At 45.2% G+C, this 19,358-nt stretch overlaps 2 protein-coding genes across 2 annotated transcripts in view; one reads left to right on the top strand and one right to left on the bottom strand.

Moving 5' to 3' along the window:
* Positions 1 to 19,358, bottom strand: part of LOC142584912 (uncharacterized) — a 375,477-nt gene that overhangs the window by 117,209 nt on the left and 238,910 nt on the right. The gene's annotated exons all lie outside the window — the stretch shown is intronic.
* LOC142584909 (solute carrier family 41 member 1-like) overlaps positions 17,358 to 19,358 on the top strand; it is a 49,637-nt gene continuing 47,636 nt past the window's right edge. Inside the window, exon 1 of the mRNA XM_075695253.1 lies at positions 17,358 to 17,427. The gene's annotated coding sequence lies outside the window, so the exon portion shown is untranslated. The remainder of the gene's footprint in view (positions 17,428 to 19,358) is intronic.

Raw genomic sequence — 19,358 nt, 5'->3', positions numbered from 1 at the left:
TTCTTCCGTTGCGCGAAGATTTATTTATATTGCAGTACTAAGGCACTACGTCAATGTTCGTTCATGTGTTTATTAGTCAAGTTTTGTGATTGTTGACAACTTCCCAACGATAACTATCGTGTAAGAGAAGAGGAGTAGCCGGCGCCACACATAGGCACCAACCTCTCCTTAAATACATTTAATAAAAAAAAGTATCTGTAAGGTATCAATGGCAAATACAGCTTTGAAGGCTTTTAAATTTAATTTTGAAGTTTGTGCAAGCGACTAATGGATAAGGTGGCAGCACCTATCGATGTAGACATCAACGTAGGTTCTATTTCTAAACAATGCTACGTCTTCGGCGATTGGCTGCAGTGAGGTGCGACGCCACTGGCGGCTCCCGCCGTTCGGAAGAATTGGGTGTCTTGCACTGGCCGCACACGAAGCGAATATACGTACGCGCGCGCACGAAGTGTATACGTGCAAACTCATTGCCGCTTACGGATTAACAGGCTATCAGTGCCTTGGCGGGCAGTAGCAAAGCCGACGGTGGGATCTTGTAACAATTTGTCAAACTACAATGCGGAGTAATTTTTTTTTCTCGCGTCCGTGTTATTGACGGAGGAAATCATCATAAAGGTACGCTACGTTAACGATGATGTTGCTACCCGCGCTTTACAACAGCAGTTAGGTACAATAAGTAAGTTGCAGCGTTAGTTTTGCCTGTGCTTTTTGGTTATAGGTACTGCTTCACCCGATGTCACTATCAGCGTTGTTTCTGCGGTGTCAATCACCGGTTCCTCAGCAAACCGCGAAAACGCGGCTAAGACTCTCTAATGCCGGGATCACAACAAGTAGTGTACTTCTACCCAAAGAAGCATTACCATGGTTGTAGCAATGCCCGCGCCTCCCATCAATTATCACTAAACTACCAGACGAAACAGGAGCACAGATGTAGACGGTGCACCAGCATGTGCCACAGCTCTGCGCGCTCACGTGATAATTCCTCTTTACAAGCATGCCTCTTTCGTCACGGTGCACGAAGTGCTCTTCGACGTCAAAACCGCGACTCGTCGTGAGTTACGAGCATATAACTAAGCAATCGTCGCGAGCTGAAACAAACGAGTGTGAACATGATTACTAGGTCAATAGCGACTGATTAAGCGCTAGAAATAGAGCCCAAACAATTTTGTTTCACTACTCCTCTAACCTCCGTTCATTTTACTTTATTCAGAGTTCTCTCTCTCTCTCTCTCTCTCTCTCTCTCTCTCTCTCTCTCTCTCTGTCTGTCTGTCTCTCTCTCTCTCTCGAGTGAGCGAGCGAGCGAGATGATGATGTCCTCGGCCGGTATCTGCTCCTTGACCCGCGGTTTCTCTGTAAAACAGAGGCAAGGAAAAGCAACATCACGTTGCGCACCTGTCTTACGATAAAAATAAAAGGGAAACATACTTATATGGGTCGGTATAACCGGACGTAAGAAATCTAACCTCAATTGATATCAACCGGATTTCCCTAGCGTGGCCCTGAAACCGTCGCTGTATATGCACGTGCTGGCCTGTCAGCTTCTCACGCGATGAACACCACACCTCGATTCCGGCCTCGCCTTCTACCGGGTGCGTTTGCCGTGTGCAAACAACGAATAGGTCCGGTTGAGTACTCTGCGCGACGTTGTCGGTAACATGACGGTATGGTTATACAGAATTAAGAGAACGTAAATAATTATAAATAACGTAAAACTCGGTAAAAATCCAGAATTAGCCCATAGTATTGTCTTATATAGGTCATCTTGTGGGGGTCACTTTGGGAACAGAAGCAACTCTCCTGGCCTTCTGTGTCAACCTCCTTTGTAAGCACTGACCTGCGGAACCTTGTATTTCAGGAGTAAACGACTGTGCAGACTGTCAAGTACTTTGTCAGACTGTCAAGTACTTTGCAATACGCTTGCCGCTCCACACTGTAAATATATAGCGTGTACAGGAACAGAGGTCACTTACTGACTTTAACCCTTGGGAACAACAATTAGCTTCCATCCATAGGCGGAGAGTTTTCATTTTTTCCAGGGGAGGGGGGGGGAGGAGGACCGACTAGCTTTCCAAACCCCACACACACACATATATATATATATATATATATATATATATATATATATATATATATATATATATATATATATATATATATATATATATATATATATATATGTATTTTTTTTTCTTCTTCCACTTGAAGAAACTTCGTGTGACTTCGAAGGATTTAACGCTGTTGTGAGTTATATGAGTTATATGACGGCGTTATATAAAAGACCTTCTTGTAGAAGACAATTCAGTTTCGCAGCCCCAGTCCTCTCGGTGGTGTAATCTTCCTTCGTGTAGTTGTCGCACACTTGGCTATCACTAACACTGCTTCTCGCCTTTCCGGCGAAACTGCAGTCTCTCTCTCTCTCTCTCTCTCTCTCTCTCTCTCTCTCTCTCTCTCTCTCTCTTTCTTTCTTTTTTTTTCTATGAGTCCGAGTATAAGCACTGCTCCGCAAGACTGCTGTTGATTCTTATTTCGAGTTAATCCGGCGTGGCCTCATTTCGATTGCTGAGTGAATTATACAGGGTATGCCAACATTCACGTGCGAACACTTAAAAAAAAAGAGCAGTTGCATTACTCGAAGAAAACCTAACGTCTATGGTTTCCAGTACAGTGGAGTAGCCGCCAGTAATTCTTTTATTCCTGAGATTTGATTCAGTAATCGCAATTGATTATCTAACTCTACAAGTACTGTCCTAACTTTCAAAGTGTCAATGGGGCACGTGTAGGTAGCCCAAGATGACACATAACTGCGGTGCTTTCAGCGACGTACTAATTGCGTTCTTTTTTTTTCCGACTGGCAAAGAAACCTCACGAAGTATGAACAGTACTGCGTGAGTGCGCTCCCACCCGCATCAAAAAGCAGTGCCCTCAAATAAGCTGATTGTAGGCCACTGCATTGCCTGTCGCAAACCCGAGGACACAGCGCATCACCTTGATAATGATACGGAAGGAGCCCCATAGGCAGGTGTCGCGGCTTCGCAGCTATTTATTGCTCTCATATCTACGTCACACTTATTATCCGTCTCTCAAGGGCGACTGATCACATTGATAACAAAAGTCTCTTGATAACGCGGCCAAATCGCCGCTCTGACCACGCCCGAAATGCGAAAAGCAGTGTTATAGGCATAGAATGCTTCAAAATCCCAGCTTTGCTCCCACCGCGTCGAAAAATCGAGTGCGCGGGAAGCTATATTTCGCGCCAGAAACTTGCTTCGGACCAAAGCCAAATTAAAGTGACCGTTTTATTTTTCATGAAAGTTATACGTGCTGCAAAAACAGGTTCGTGTCAAAAGATAAAAGTGAAATATATAGACCGGGAAGCGACCAACGTGTAGAAAATTAAATTATGGGGTTTTCATGCCAGAACAACTTTCTGATTATGAGGCATGCCGTAGGGGGAGGACTCCGGAAATTTCGACCACCTAGGGCTCTTTAACGTTCACCTAAATCTAAGTAAACGGGTGTTTCCGCCCCCACCGAAATGCGGCCGCCGTGACCGGGACTCGATCCCGCGATCTCGTGCTCAGCAGCCCAACACTATAGCCACTGAGCAGCCACGGCGGGTTACTAACGAGTAGAAAAAAGGCAAAACCGATGCGTTAAAGAAAGTAAATATAGCGCTTCTAAATAAGCCAAATTGGCAATCAGGATGTCTACACAAAAAATAAGAAATAAAAACGTCAGAATTCAATGTTCCCTTGTTATCTATGAATTCTAAAGCTCCGTTGAACACCAGCTTAGAGGACGTGTTCGAATAGGTCTTCTTTTTTGCAGCTGCGCAGTACTGTGCCCGTTGTACCACACCAGTGGCTTTCTTGATGACCGACATCGTAATTATACGGCAGACATCCGTTCTCCTTGCCTTGAAGTAATCTGACATCCGTCTCGTAAGCACGATGCAAGCACGATCCTTCACATAACCCCAGAGAAAGAAATCGAGTGGAGAGAGGTCAGGTGACCTAACCGGCCAATTTAAAGGCCCGTGACTTCTCATTTATTTCACATGAAAAGTCGCATGTATGACCGGTTTCAGGCTCGGCAGCTGCTGTGTGCTGGCGCCCCATCTTGCTGATTCCAGAGAAGCAGAAGACGTGACAGCGGGACTTCACTGAGCAACTCATCCACCACTCCTTTAAGGATTTCGTCATCGTAACGCTGTCCAGTCAATGTGTGATCGAAGAAGATCGGACCCATTATAGGACCGGCATAAATTCCGAACCATGCATTGAACGACCACTGGTACTGGTGCCGATTACGCTTAACCCAGTGTAAATTGGAGCTCCCTCCAATATTGTGCATTAGGCAAATTTACCTGGGTGTTCCTATGAAAATTGGCTTCACCTGTGCACAAGATGTTGCTCAAAAAGTCTGCTGACTCATCGGCTTTTGTGAGGACACAATTCGAGAAATCTGGACGATTATACAGGCCCCTATCTTCCAAGCATTGGTGCTGGTTAAGGTGGTACGAGTGAAAGGCTGAGTGATTTAGAATCCTCCAAACTGATGAATTGATAACTAGTATCTGGGCCGCCACGTCCCGCACAATAGCATCAGGGTTTGAGGCCATAAATGTTAGAACATCGGCATGTAGGCTAGGACTCAGAGATGTAGTCCTCCACCGCTGTTTCTGGAAGCTGGAGGTCTGGCTCAGATTTTTATAATTTCTGGTTATAGTCGATGTGTTAGGTCCACCGCCACACTTACACGACTGATATATATTTGAGGCCTTCCTCTTGTTGCCATTTGCAGATGCCAAGGCAAGGAACATGTTTACCTTCTGCTCGTTAGAGAAAGACATGGCGACTGGGACGAAACAAAAACGCACCTTTTACCTTTGCACTGACGTTGTCAATTCGCTTTTGTGGTGATAAGCTTTGTGGCAAAAAAAAAAGCATCCATGCACTTTACGCTAAGACAAGAGCTATTACAGACACGACGTGTTACTTCGGCCGGGCGCGGCAGATATGGCTCGATCACGATATTTTCCTTTATTTCATTCTGGATAACTCAGAGGGAGCCTGTTCGAAGGCGCTGCTTTATAATCCGGGTGGGAGGGCAGTCACGTGGTATTCTACATATTTCGCGGGGTGTATTTATCAGTCAGAAAAAAAAAATACTACGCACTTAGTACGTCGCTGAAAATACCACATTTAGATGTCCCTTGGCTGTGCCTTCAAATGCCCCATGGATACTTTGATAATTAGGATAGTACGTCTCGAGTTAGATAATTATGATTACCTAATTCGGAACTCACCTCCACTTATCCGCAAACTGGCATTTCAAACATTTGTTCGCCCTCGACGTGAGTTCGCCGCTCCAGTCTGGTCTCCCCACCAAAATTACTTAATTACCATGTTGGAATCATTCCAAAATAGAGCCGCACGTTTCATTTCCCGAAATTATGACTACCGTTCTAGCGTAACTCAAATAAATATTCACCTTTCACTTCAGCTGCTAAGTAATCGTCGCGACATAGCCCTTTTGTCATTATTTCATAAATACGCCCACCACACTAACAAACGTTACCTACACCTAGAAACGTCATCGCACGCGTCGCACAGATTATACAATCATCATAGCTTCACGCGCATCTATGGCAAAACAGAGGCTTTTAACTGGTCGGCAATCCCACGTGCCATTCGGCTCTGGAACAACCTTCCCGACAACATAGTTGCGGAAACTGACCGCGAAAAATTCAAGCACTCACTGAACTCGCTTAACCCTTATCAACCATTAACATCACACTCACTGTTCTGTGTTTTTTCTACCTTTTTATTGCACTGTTATACGTTTGTAACAAACTTACAGAGTTCCTTTTTATTGTACTCATATGCAGCTTTATGTAGCTAATGTTTATTTATTGTTATTGTATGTGCTTGAGTGTTACTACTATTATTGTATGTACTTGATTGTATGCCCCCATTACCCAATCCCCATGTAGGGGCCTTGTAAGGTATTTTACAAATAAATAAATAAATGAATAAATAAATAAATAAATAAATAAATAATTAAACCTCAGTAACGAAACAATGACGGGCAGCTACTCCATTGTACTGTAAACAATATGCACGAGGTTTTCTTCGAGTAAACCATTGCTCTTCTTTTTAAATCTTTGTGCATGAGAGTTAATTGGGACACCCTGCCTATATTTATGACCTGTGCATGCAACTGACGATGTTTCAATTCCTAATAAATGTTGTAAATTATTAGAAATATCTTTTTTCATGAGTCGTTAGCATTTCTTACTGTAAAGAGAAGCAGTACTGAGATACACAACATTTACGTGCATTTAACACGCCGTTGATAAAAGACTCTGCGGAAGGGGTCACTGAAGTCTAAACGTTTTCTTCATGGTCAAAAAAGCACGCAAAACAATTTGAAGCGTGGTGAACATACAGCAACATATTCATTATCTAGGCATATAGCTATTCATACCCTTAGAAATCTTTTTTAATTGCCTATCTTCATTTCTTTCCAAAGTATAATAAACTTTGTCCTGTGTATGGGATTTAAATATATTGTGTATCTGCATGGTGTTTGCAGTGGAAATTTAAAAGAATGTTGAAGTGAGAAAACACGGATGAGACAGCCGCCGCTAGTGCTTCTAATGCGCGTGTCCTCCTGTTGTCAGTATTTGCAGAAATAAAGCGAAAGTATGAAATAAAAGCCGTGCGCGTCCGCGCCAACAACGATGCACTAAGCTATTAGCCCCAGTAAAATTTTAAGTGAAGAGGTCGAGGAAAGTCAAAAGAAACCTCAAGTGATGTGGGTGACAAAGCTCTGTTAATGGCGCTTTAGTTGTATGCGTGGGAGGAGTGGGGGGGGGGGGGGGGGGGGGCGTGTAGTTTGGCATCGCCTCCCGGAGCACCCCCGTAGTCGGCGCCTATGCTGGCATCCATAGAGAACCGAGGAAGCGTGGAATGTTAAGGTGTGTGAATAGTAATTTTTGAGACTAATTGGAAAACGAACGGAATAGTACCGTAAACGAATCGAATATCGAATACTTTCCAAACAGTGAACAGAGCATTTCCCATTATTATAATAAATCAATGTTCGTATCCGAGCATTCGCAACGTTAGCGAGTTTTGTGTTACTATAGACTTCACATTACGAAGCACATGGTTTATATAGGGCTGTTCTTATAGTTAAGGTTACCGAATCCTAAATGAATATTCGAGAAAAGACATCTAACTAGTTAACGAATGTCGAATATTTTTTCGCTTCTAAACGAAGTAAGGTACGAAGTCCGTGTGGAGTCCACTTGGTAAAAAAGGAGGCTCATTTACTTTTTTTTTGTACACGCATGTCTGTAATGCTGTCAGCAATTAGACGTCCGTTATACCAGGGAGCTTTGAAATAAATAGCTGCTTTCACTTAGATGGTGCATCATCAAGATCACAGTAATGAAACACGGGAACAGCGCCTACCATATCCACGTGGAATGTTGTGTTCGTTGAACAAGAGAAGGTGACCCTACATACAGCTCGGCACATTCTTCTGAAAGGATGCAAACATGCTTGAGGTGGGGCCAAAGGATATATTGCTTTTCCTAAATAGGGACAACAAATTGACAACCAACAGAAACACAGTAAAAAGGCCGCCTAAAAGCATGGCATTCCTCTTGAATGGCTGCAAATTATTGAGCGTAAGTAACCGGAACAATACGTTCGCTCAGGATCTGGCGCCTCTGTGTATAGCCACCGCGACTCTTATATGTGCCGCATAATCATCCGGTACAGTCTCTCCTTGCATCGCTACGACTCCCCCGAGGCTCGAGTAAGCCTTCTCCTGCACTATGCTCGAACAGGAATGAATATTCGACAACTCTGAACAGTGAATTCTCACACAGAATAAGATCCAGACAGCAAGGACTGTTTCGTTCACATCCTCAATTTCGAATATTCGCACACGCCTATTTATGGATAGCCCATATACTGTTCACGTTGTGGTCACGATGAAGAATCAAACAATGCCAGAACTTCGAATTCACAATCTAAATATGTCGAACGAGCTCCTATTAAGCCAAGAAAACAATTCAGCAACACTCAAAGCGCAATGATAGCGGCGATCGCAGTCGTCGGTCGCTGCATCTTATCTGATGGGTCGGCCCGTCCGCTATTCATACATGCATCGTGTGCCGTACATTCATGTACTGCAAATACCACACAGCATTCGAGAAATGTCACGCACCTACTAGCACGCACGTGTGACGGCCAGCGACAGCTTGATAACAGTGGCAATTAATCCAGTGAAAAACGGTCACCCGCAAAAACAAAAGCATTGTGCCCGTGACAAGGTGAAATATTAGGGACACGTAAGCAGTTTGTTCGCATACCGAGTTTGCTCGCACACTTGGGGACCAGTTAGCACCTGTGTAAGATGTCGAAACTGATCATAAATGTGCGTTGTCTGCCACGACGGTAGAGCGAAACAAAATACAATTTCAGTGCGTATAATGAAGCAAGCAATTGGTTGCTGCTTGTTAAAGTTTAACATTATTCATATTAACGCGATACCGTTAAGGACCCCGTGTCGCAGAAAATCCGGTGTCGGCGTCGGCGTCCGGAGCCGGCGTCTCCGTGAACGAAAGTTCCCGTATGTATTTAGGTATATGCATATGCCACGCCTTATTATACGACATGCGACAATGGTGTGACATATTTTGTCGCACCATTCTATCACTAAAGTTGCTTCATACCCTGTCTTACATTCTTGACAAAGTTATTCCTCAAAATTTTGAGAATGGCAGCCCACAAACAAATGTCATGAAATAAAACACTGATAGCGCATGCCTTTTATGTTAAATTTTCATACATTAAATGTGCGAAACAAGAACAGAAACCTGAAAATGATGTTTTTTTTTTTTGGAGGGGAGTGGGGGGGGGGGGGGGCAGCGGTTCTCCATGAACTCCGAGATCGGCTCACACAACAGGACGCGTTTCCACCAGGAAGCTCGCATTCATGCATAGCGTTCGCCGCCAGTGTTTCCCGGTAAACGTTAAGGTTAGATAAGCTGCAGTGACCGGGAAGCGTGAGAAGCAGTCAGGGATATTTGAATACTATCGCTTTCCTCTCTTAAAGGCGAAGCTTAAAGGGCAACTCCTGCATTATTTTAAAACCATATTGCCATTTTCAAATGGCAATTGACAGTCCTGTCACCGGTAGGGTGGTTCGGTTTTCCTAGAAATTCATCAATGACTTTACATACCCGATAAACGAGATACGGAAACCGAAACGGGTAGCTTCTTCGTGTGATTTCACGATGAGTCGGTGACATCAGATCCTACACTACCATGATGTAAATACGCAGAGCGTGTGCTAACCACACCTTACACGTGGCTCTAACGGCAATGAAGCGAAGTTGATGATGTCTCCTGACGACACGGGGAACTTTTACCAATCTACCAAACTAGACACAGCGACAGTGACGATGTAGTCTCCGACGTCACAAACAAAGGGTGTCCAGTAAAAAGTCATCAGTTGGGTACACGCAACGAATCCTTAAAATTTATTTTCAAGAAAAATAAATAACTTGCAGCCATATTGCTTGCACAGATAATCAGAGTGCAAAAGAGAACGCATATTCAAAATTTTGTTAGGATCAGTCGACATCGGGAAATCGCCGGAGTTCCCCTTTAAGCGTCCTCCAAGTTATTTTTTATTGGGGTATCTCCCCGAAATCGTTTAACTTTGGGACACCCTTTCGTGCTATTTATGCTGTTCCTCTTAAAATGTGCCACTTTACTGTAACAAATTTGAATCTGAACATAAGCATTCTTTGGCGAGTACTCGAGAAAAATCTGTCCATAACGCGAAAAGTGTAACACCCTTTATCTGCAACATAAATGCATAATTGGCGAAGTTAAGACATTTAATCACTACAATAGTGTGAGTGTATATGATTGGTAGCTTTAGAATCGACAAGAAAGGAATGGAAAATGCAAAAATGAAAGAGATAAACGTTTTCGTCATGCCTCCTAGAGAGCTTACTTTCCTTGAAAGCTTACTTTACCGCATTACTAATGTTCATGCAAAGAAGCCCACTTTAGGATTTCGGAGTATAAAAAACGATAGTATAGCTGATTGGTAGATGTGATAATAGTGTAATAGTAGATGATTAGTAACCAAAAAAAAATGTGTGACCTCGCCGTCACCGCTTAAAGGTCGTACCAAAAAAGTAAAATAAAAGAAAAAGCTTCCGTGTGGCAAAAATAAAAAAAAGGTTGTGACGGCGTTTCGGCTCAGTTGATACGATATATCTGCAAAATAAGTGGTAATGGTAACACATGTAATCTTTATCATAGTGTAATAATAGATTATTGGTATCCAAGGGTAGAGATGCATAAGCTAGCTAAATAAGTAAGCAAAAGCGAAGTAGCAGCCTAGTCAAAGAATGATTACGCATTACTGGACAATTCTTTGAATTTCTGTAGCATATTATTTTTCTCTAGGTTTTGCAAGGGTCGTGCGGGATGTGGCGGCACTGTTATATTGGAACGAAGCTCATTTATATTTAAGTGCAAGGGATATAAGAATATAAATGAGTAGGAAATTTCGAATGATTCGTGCAAGTGAAATCTGAGTGCGAATGATCGCGGTTTAGCAGGAAAAGTTGGGCCCCTTTACAGCTACGCAGCGTGCTCTTATCTAACTAAGTCTTAGTACCCACCGGGTAATAGTGGGCATTATTGCTGTCGCATTTTTGCTCCGCATTTATGTTTTTAAGCAGAGTTCACAATGTGAAGTATTCCAAAACTTCAAAAAGCATTGACCTTTTCGAACAGCTGTGATTTGATTCGAGAACCGAATAGAATAGGGCAATACTCTATTCAATTCGTTATTCGAAAGTGTATAACGCTCGCACACCCCTAGCTGAGTATGCTCGTGCTGCACTGCAATGAATACGATGGACCCCAAAGTGCATCTATAAGGCCTGTGCGGGCTGTATATTTAAATGTCATCTTTTTTGTTCTTACGCATTGGAATGAACTGTTGTCCTCATTACTAAGTGTGGAGAAATTTTTTTTTTCAATCCAACAATTTCTCTAACTTGAGTTGTTTTGACTTTGGATTTAACCAAGCGGTGAACTGTGCCACGCCTTGTTCATTCCGTTATACGTGTGCCCGACTTAATTATGTTGTCTAACTGACGCGGTTTAAGCCTGTACTGCAAATGGGACGGAAGTTGAGCCTGTGCCCCTCAAAGCCGTACTACACCGCATGCACACGCTGTCGGCTCGAAAGGCGGCGCGGCGACGCGAGACGGATTAGATATGCTTCAGCTTGTGCGTATACTGTAACGGATCTAAGAGCAAAGAGTACGATAACGCATAAAAAAGTTACAGTGTTTTGCGGGAGGAAACCCGATCGCTCAAGCTCCGCAAACATTCAAGCAAGCGCAGTAATGTCTAGTGAGCGTTTTTTTATTATACGTTATTTAGTCTCTGCTGCCAGGCGCGGTGGCTCGATAGTTACGGGCGTTCTGCTGCTGTGCACGAGATCGCGGCTTCAGTTGCCCAGCTGCATCCCAATGAAGGCGAATAGCAAAAAGTATCGTGTGCGTTGCACGTTAAAGTGCACGTTAGAGAACCCTAGGCAGTCAAAATTGATCCGAAACCTTTTACTTCGACGTCTGATGTTACCCACTGTATAGTTTCCGGGCAATTTATTGAGCCGTGGACTTCTTTATCTTTTTCGGGTAAGCGCTTTTCATCGTCTAACAAATGTTACCGCTCAGCGCGGGACGCGCCCGTATGTATGGTAAGTTTCTGAAATGTTATCGATAGCTCTATCCGCTGTCTGCTGTCACCGAGCCTTGTGCAATCTGATTGGTTGTATGCAAGACGCGAATGGTGTAGAACTTTCTGAAGACACGCGGGGCGCCAGCGATAACTCTATGAAACGTTCGACGGCTCGTGTATAAAGCCGACGCGCTTGTCCGACAGATGTGAGTTTCGACGATCGCCGACTGTGTTCACCGCTTGCGTTGTTCTTTGAAAGGAAGCTTTAAAGGGACACTAAGGGTTAATATTAAGTCAACGTGGACTGTTGAAATACCATCCCTGAAACCTCGAAACGCTTGTTTCGTGCGAAGAAGTGATTTATTTTAAGAGAAAATGCTTTCTGAAGCGTCCGCGTATCTCTAGCGCAGTTCACATCGCCCGCCCTCCTATCGAGGAGTGGTGATGTCATGGTCTCATAGTGACGTTACGCCGTCAGTGAGTAAAACGGCGCCCGCAGACGGCGCTACGGCTTTTCTGCGCAAAACGCAAACACGCGGCCAGAAATAGAGCCAAGACAGAGCCGACAGCAGCGCGAAAGCGGAACTATGGTGGCTAGCGGAAGGGAAAGCGCGCGACGATAAGCTGGTTCTTTATTTTATGACGCCAACTTCAACGCTCGTTGCAATGGACGACCCTGACAACGACACATTGGCTCGCGATGCCGGCGTCGTTGCATAGTACTACCATAGAGAAAGAAAATGTACTACGACGGCGGCCTGCTTTGAAAGGCACTCCGCACGACTTCAGTAAGTCGGCGTTGGACTCGTAATCCTCTGGACGAAAGTGCAGCGAGCGCACTATGCGATTTTTCGCCTCTTTGCCAACGCGCTGTGGTGGAGGTACGGCACTTAACCACTTCGAACGGAGAGGCTCACTCGTTGGCACACAGTGATAAGTAACGTTGGATTCGCCGCTGCAACTGCCCTTGGCCAAGTTCCGCGGACCGTTCGCGCATCCAACGACGTCACATGGACGTGGCATTTTCGCTGCTTGTTCCCAAATGCAAGTTTCGCGAGCCAGCAGAACCAGCGTAGCACGACGCGATAAAGAAACAACTGAAAGTCCGAAGCGCGCGCGGCGCAGAGTCGAGCGAAAACAAAACCTTTCGACCGCCCATACTACTCTAGGCTAACGTCAAAATGTTATTGTTTTCTTAGAACCGAATTGAAGTGGACAAGTAGCATTTTCTTCCGTCTTATAATCTAATGAAATGAGCTTTTTAATACGAGTAGTTGAGTACTAGTGACATAAATTAGGATGAGGAGTGCCTTCGCCATCGGGCTAGTACCGGAATGTCGCTGGGGAGTCTCAAATCGTGTCATACATTTACCTCAATTTCTCGGTTACTAAAGCTCTGTTCGCCATTATATTGACGCCTTAGACGTTCTAGAGTATTGCTTTATAACTTTACCTTAACTTCATAGTAACCGTTAGTGTCCCTTTAAGAGATATCACAATTCTGTGAACTGCATCTAATAGTGCATCTAAAGCGGACAAAATTGATATGTTACACATGAATCTCAAAAAATTTAGTAATGTGAAAATACAGCTTTTGCAGACCCCTTGTACACAACGTAACAAATTCACGTGATCTGTAGAGTGACATATAGAATTTGTCCGCTTTGAATGATCTACTGGATGCCGTTTACAGAACCGTGATATCTGTTCTTGATGCAAAGCTATTAAAGGGCCCCTGAAACGGTTCGGACAAATTTTGTAGACGCGTAGGGTACAGCTTAAGTAGAACATTCGCACCACAATTTAAGTGAAGCGTTACGTATTAATGGAGCTACAAGCGATTAGAAGCTACCCTCCTCCCTAGCCATGCTTTTCCTCCTCAACTCGTTCGCCGAGCGAGTGGGGCTAAGCTCCGCCTTCACTGGTTCAGCGTTACGATGCGACGTCACATCGTCCACTTCCGGTTGTTTTGGAGACCGCCCCCGCCCGCGCGAGACCGCTCCGCTAGCCGCTTGGCCGTCGACCACAAGCGAGAGCTATCGAAGCAGCGTGCGTTGCGAGCATTCGGTCGTAGCGCCGAACGTGTCTTGTATTCCGGTAACCACAGGCAAGCTGGTCATTTCGGCAAATGACTGTAGGCATAAACTCAAGCTGATGAAGGAACTTTAGCGTAGACGTACGTGAGCGGCCTGATCGGTCTGCACGGTCCATACACTTGTTGGTGCAGCGTTTAACCAGCCAAACAAAGCGCTAATATTGCTCTAACCAAGTGTAAAACATTTTAAACATTTATAAAAACAACGTGTTCATGATTACACTCCTGCGAAAAATACACACCAGCAGCAAAGAAGAATACACTTCGTTGCTGCTACTGTGTATGGTTGAGCTCTGTGCCACGAGGTGGCTGCACCGTGCAGACCATTCGCATTTGCCCTTCTGCTCATCTCATGGCTCATCCCGTTACGGCAAAGTCAAGCGGCCAGACTCTGTCCCCTTGCGCTTGCGTTTTCCCTAATACCGGACTCGGGAAACGCTATTGCGTTCGTAATCTTCCGGTGTAAAGTGACGGCCACAAACGCGCAAATCCTGGCGCCGATCGGATAGCGGCAGTCCGATGCGCAGCAGCCAGTTCGCTCGTACGCTGCCTTGCAGAGGGACACGATGTCGCAGCTTGACATATTGCCAGTCGCTACGTTTGCAGTCCACAAGGCAACAAAGTCGAATCATAGTGCTCGCGAAAAGACTGAGACCAACTCTGACCGCGGAGCTCTCTTCAAAATGGAGTACGTTGTAACAGAAGCAGACGACACATGCTGTGTGCCGGAAGTGCTTAAGTGTACTGAAAAATTATTCTTGTGCATTCTCTTTATGTTACTTTCTTTTCATAAAAACAAATTAACTAACATTCCAACTATTACGAAGATCATTTGTTTACCATAAAGTTGGAAAAATTATCGATCACGCGCCCTTGTCAGCCAATCGGATAGCTCGCCCCACTGACGTCGTATGGTTGATTTCGGTCATATGGGTAGGGGCGGCTTAAAATTCCGCCAAGCAGTGCGCTGCGATCGGCAGCGATGTGCATATTTAAAACCTTATAATAAATTACACGCTTTACGCGGAGCACTTAGATGTGTCAATTAATGATCAGAAGGACCTACTCTAACGACTCAATACGTTTGTAGAAAATCGTCAAAAGCGTTTCAGGGTCCCTTTAATTTGTAAACTTCGTGCTTCTATTTTTTTTTCAAATTTTCGAATTCTTGAAAATTTCTTTTTTAAAATTCAGGCCATGTATCGAAATTCCGCTTCCAACAGTCACAACAAATTTCATTAAATCGGTCATGGGGTTGTCTCAGAAAAACGTTCTTGCGTTTTACGTGTATTTGAATAGGCCGCGTCGGAGTTGGGCCCGAGCTAAAGCTTCCACTTAAGTGTAGCCTGTTTTTGAGGGCACAAGTTCGTCCAATAAAAGTTTCGACATTCAGAGTATTGTTGCGGTGCTATTTGCCATCACTGCTACGTAACATTCTTATTTATTTATTTATTTATTTATTTATTTATTTATTTATTTATTTATTGAAATGTTTGCAGAAGCACAACTGCAAACTTTAAACATCCCACGCTTGGCGCTGGCCTTTTCGATGGTGCTTGCCAATTCTCGCAGAGCATTTGGAAGACAGTAGCGGTCATTAGCGGTGTTCTTTTCAGTCCTTGGAGGAAAAAACATCATTTCATCATATGAAGACTATACAGGGTCCTGCATATTTCGCTGCGCCTGTTCGAAAAAAAAAAACAGGTTTGACGCTCACTGCTGCATTGTTCTAGAGTTACTGTATGTGTCACCGCAGGTAGTACGGTAGCATATACAGTAACTCTACATTGCTCGTGCTCAAATCTGCTGAAAGATCACATTTCTGACCCTATCTCGTTTAGTATAGCCTTACCACAGTTAATTGCATGGTGTTCTTAAAGAAAGAAGTGCGGATTTGCCTTCACTTTTGGTACAGTGGCTGGAATACTTTTGGCTATGCGAACTGCTGCAGCGACGGCGATAGTATAAACTTGTGTCGCCACATGCCGGCAGCTGCAGAAAGCACCCAGTCAGGGAGGTTTGCCGCTTGTTCCAGTAGCGGGCAACAAGCGGCAAACCTCCCTGGCCGTCACATATTCTATGGCCGGCACCCCATTTGTACTGCCTGTGTGGGGCTATAGAGGCTAGAAGGCTAGCCTCTATAGTGGGGCGGCTTCACGTGATAAAGGTGCATTTTGGAAAAGCGCACTCACAAGAGGCACACTTCGTAAAAATGCTTACGTTCGGCGTGTTTCCCCAAGGAGGCGAAAAGCTTTTGCAAAGTCTTAGTTTCCGTACAAGGCTCTTGCTTCCAGATGTATATAATAAACGGCATCCGTTAGGGCCTTAAGAAGGCATTATTTTCGGGAAGGATTTTGCGTAGGCAGCCGGCAGCCATTCCGAAAAATATTAATTCACGTTTGCTTGTGGATTAGTACATCGCCAACAATAAACATGTTAGAATATATTTTGACATATGCATATAATAACACACGTGTAATTTTGCACGCTATATGGCTGCAACATCGTGACCGTGTGTTTCTCCAATTATCATTGCGGGGCGCGTCAGAACCCACAAACCCTCCCTCCGACCGGTTAAGGCTCTGGCGTGCACCCATAACTTGATGTAGTTATTGGCCAGTTTGCAATTATTTCTGTGGCGCAGTTTGGAAAGCAGACGTTGCATAAGAGGAAGGTGCAGCTCACCCACACCGCTAGCGATTTTCGCAGTACCTGTTTAGAATGTAATCGCATTTAATTGCGGAAATCCCACACGCAGTGACCCGTGGGCGTCAAAGTCAACTAGAAATATGCAGATAAAAAAACGGACATCCACACTGTTAGCGCTTTTAGTCTGCTTTCCAACTTTGATGAACTACGGAAAATGTTTAATTTTTTGGCCATAGGTGTCGCGACAATCGTTTAGTGGTAATATTAGAAAAGAAAGTTGGTTTAAGTTTGTTCTTGAGCAGATTTTTGTCCTTTTTACAACAAATGCTGTGTGAGATTACTATATATTACACCGAGCAAGCCTTAGGGCATCATACCGATAAATTTTCACGAATCAAATAAATCCAGATATGTTTTTCTAGCTACACTCAACGTTGGTGACACTTCGAATCACTCCCTCATTTGGAGCGCAAGCGCTGCAATTAAATGACTGATAATTCTGGCAGCACTACAAACACTTGAAAGTTGTTCAACGCTTGTTCATATCTGTAGGATGTTTTTGAACTCTTTTCAATCTAGTTTCAAAAGCCACTCTTGTGCGCCGCAGGGCGTTCATTGGCACTAGCGTAGGCTTTTTTTTTTTTTTTTTTTGACGCATTAGTGTTTTAAGACGTTGTTTCCCTTAAACGTGACATCACTATTTTTCCGGTGACGTTCTGAATCGATTCCACCAATAGCAGCAATGCGCACAAACGACGCAGCGTAAGGACCTATCGCGTTGCAGGTCGTCGGTGACGTAGGGTTTGTCGCGTTGCGATGGCTACGGCTGTCAGCGCCGTCAATGGCCAAGTGACTGAAGCAACCGGTCCGTTCGGATAGGCCTCGGTGAGTCCGCATTTCCATCGTTTTTCTAGATTTTACTCCCTGAATTTCGCATTTCGTTAATCGTACGTGATATAGAACGACGACATGAAAACTCTGGGAGTTGCCGTGCTCAGTTTGTGTGAACGATGACCGCTTTTTTGTTGGGAATAAGAAAGATGAAAGTGGTGCGCCGCGCCGGCTCGTCTTTCCGTGCGACTGCTGCCTCAAAGGGACGGTGACGTGAACGCGATTGAATGGGATTTTGGCTAACTGCGCCCCAACTAACCGCGACTTGGAATTGTTCTGGGCGCTGGTTTCTGAAGCAGTGAATGTGCTAACAATTGGAACTGTGGACATTCCCGCTACCTAATGGAAACAAGCTAACGGTACCACCAGTCGCGTGGTAACCTTTGAGGATTCTCTCTGTGTACGACGTTCCCCTGCAGTTATTTCGCTTATCTTGTGTTTCCTGTTTTGTTTAATCGCCGTGTGGTCATACGTTCGCTTGGTACTTGGGGTGTGCCGTCGCCGCGGAGGTCAGAGGTGCATGCCCATCCTCGGCGGGGAAAAACCGCCGGTTCGGGTTCTCGCGTGGCCTGCCCAGACACGCTGGGGTCGTGTCGCGCTGATCGTCTAGTTGCATTTGCGCAAGTTTCCCGTGGATCGAGTGAACTGCTGCGTTTTTCTTTTGACTTTGGCGCACCAAGCGGAGTCTTCTTACGGCGCTGCCTTTGAAATCGAGCCTCGACGGTAGCGGAAAAAGAAAAGAAAACGCTTCTTTTTTCTCTCTCTCAACCGCTTTGTCGGGTGGCTCGGCCGCCTTGCCGTGCTTCACGTGAGAACTTTCGACTTCACAGCTGCGCACACAGTCTGCCTTTTTTTTTTTCCGTTGGCACAAAACAAAGGAATAACTTGGCGGATGAAGAGCTTAGGTGGAAAACCGCGACGCGATGTCTGCGTGATTGGCGTCGCAGTGGCGACGTTGTCTTTCTGCGCATCAGAATTCATCAATCTCGGAGCCGCGTTTCACGCTTTCGACCCCACTGTTTGTCCACATTTCCTGTGGCCTTTTTGGCACACCTCGTCGTGATGCGATTCCCGTGCGCAAGGATTTCGACGGGGCTCGGTCGTGCGTCGAGTTGACCCCTTTTGCGCGTAGTTAGCGCGCGTGAGCGTCGTCTGCCTCCTCATCAGCGGGGGTCTCTCGTTCATTCATTCATTCGCTCGCACGGTGCGCTCTCTCTCAGTGGCGGGCATGACTCGTGTGAAGAGAGGAGTGGATCGAGACTTGGGGAAAGAAAGAAACTAGAAACTGGCATGGCGCTTGCTGTTTCTCTCATTTCGTACCACGAAACGAGGGTGCCTAGATGACGCGAGCTTGTGGAAGAAGCTTGCGGCACGCGCGCTAACAGGCGACATCGCCCGTCCCTCAAGCCTTGTTGCCTGTCGTGACAGGCTCCGCGGCCGGCGAATAAGTGCGTTTGGTTTCGGGGCATTGCGTAACGGCATGAAGTCTTGCTCGTGCCCTGATCCACATATGTTGTGGCGCGTTCCTCCTCGCTTAAAATAAAACAAACTGCGCGCAAGACGCGTTCAGCTCTGGGGAGAGGATTTCCTTTTCTTTTTCGTTCGAGAAAGGTACGGGTGGCGTCAACGACGTTTCCATTGTGCTTCTTTTTTGGCACACGTCTTATCGCCTTCGTGTCGTTATATTTGCCGAGGACTTGACGAGTCGAGTGCTCTGCGGGTTTCCACCTGGTGTTTCACTGGAGAGGGCATCTTATGCGTACTGGGCCGATTGCCAACAGCTGCGCAGTCTTATTGTGCGCCAGTGCGCGATCGTCCAGCTGTGCGGTGCTTGCTTGTAAAGCGCATATTCATGAGCGTGGGTGACGCGTCAAGAACCGTGTAAAAATCTGGTCATCAACATCACTGGGCACACACGGCGCCGT

This window comes from Dermacentor variabilis, chromosome 6, assembly GCF_050947875.1.
Source record: "Dermacentor variabilis isolate Ectoservices chromosome 6, ASM5094787v1, whole genome shotgun sequence".
NCBI classification, from domain to species: Eukaryota; Metazoa; Arthropoda; class Arachnida; order Ixodida; family Ixodidae; genus Dermacentor; species Dermacentor variabilis.
Note: the sequence above shows the minus strand (reverse complement) of the source record. Positions and strands in the feature narration are given on the sequence as shown.